The 676-nt window shown below is 39.9% G+C and overlaps 1 long non-coding RNA gene across 1 annotated transcript; it reads right to left on the bottom strand.

Moving 5' to 3' along the window:
* Nucleotides 1-35: 35 nt before the first annotated feature.
* LOC139028134 (uncharacterized) lies at nt 36-384 on the bottom strand. The gene is made up of 3 exons (XR_011480317.1): nt 331-384; nt 180-252; nt 36-98 (listed from the first exon to the last, which is right to left on the bottom strand). It is a non-coding gene; the product is annotated as an uncharacterized lncRNA (long non-coding RNA).
* Nucleotides 385-676: the final 292 nt, after the last annotated feature.

The following is a 676-nucleotide window of genomic DNA, read 5'->3' as shown; positions in this document are numbered from 1 at the left end:
GTCATCCTCTCGTTCTATTTAACTACAGCTCCTTATCCTGTCATCCTCTCTTCTATTTAAACTACAGATCCTATCCTGTCATCCTCTCTTCTATTTAACTTACAGCTCCTATTTCCTTGTCATCCTCTCTTCTTATTTAAACTACAGCTCCTATCCTGTCATCCTCATCTTCTATTTACCTACAGCTCCTATTCCGCAGCTCTCTTCTATTTAACTACAGCTCCTATCCTGTCATCCTCTCTTCTAGTTTAACTACAAGGCTCCTACCTGTCATCCTCTCTACTTCTATTTAACTACAGCGTCTATCCTGTCATCCTTCTTCTATTTAACTACAGCTCCTATCCTGTCATCCTCTCTTCTATTTAACTACAGCTCCTATCCTGTATCCTCTCTACTTCTAATTAACTACAGCTCCGTATCCTGTTCATCCCCTCTCTTCTAATAACTATAGCTCCTATCCTGTCATCCTCTCTTCTATTAACTACAGCTCCTACTTGTTGTTTGTGTCTCTCTCTTGCTCTCTCTCTCTCTCTTTCTCTCTCTCTCTCTTTATCTCTKTCTCATTATCTCTCTCTTTATTTATTTCTCTCTGCCTCTCTCTCTCTCTTTTTCTGTCAATACTCTACAGTTCTATTACATCCCCTCCCAGTCATATTTGAGACCTTAACATTTCCCA

This window comes from Salvelinus sp. IW2-2015, linkage group LG8 (genome assembly GCF_002910315.2).
Source record: "Salvelinus sp. IW2-2015 linkage group LG8, ASM291031v2, whole genome shotgun sequence".
NCBI classification, from domain to species: Eukaryota; Metazoa; Chordata; class Actinopteri; order Salmoniformes; family Salmonidae; genus Salvelinus; species Salvelinus sp. IW2-2015.
The sequence above is the reverse complement of the archived record's forward strand: the minus strand, read 5'-3'. Positions and strand labels throughout refer to the sequence as shown.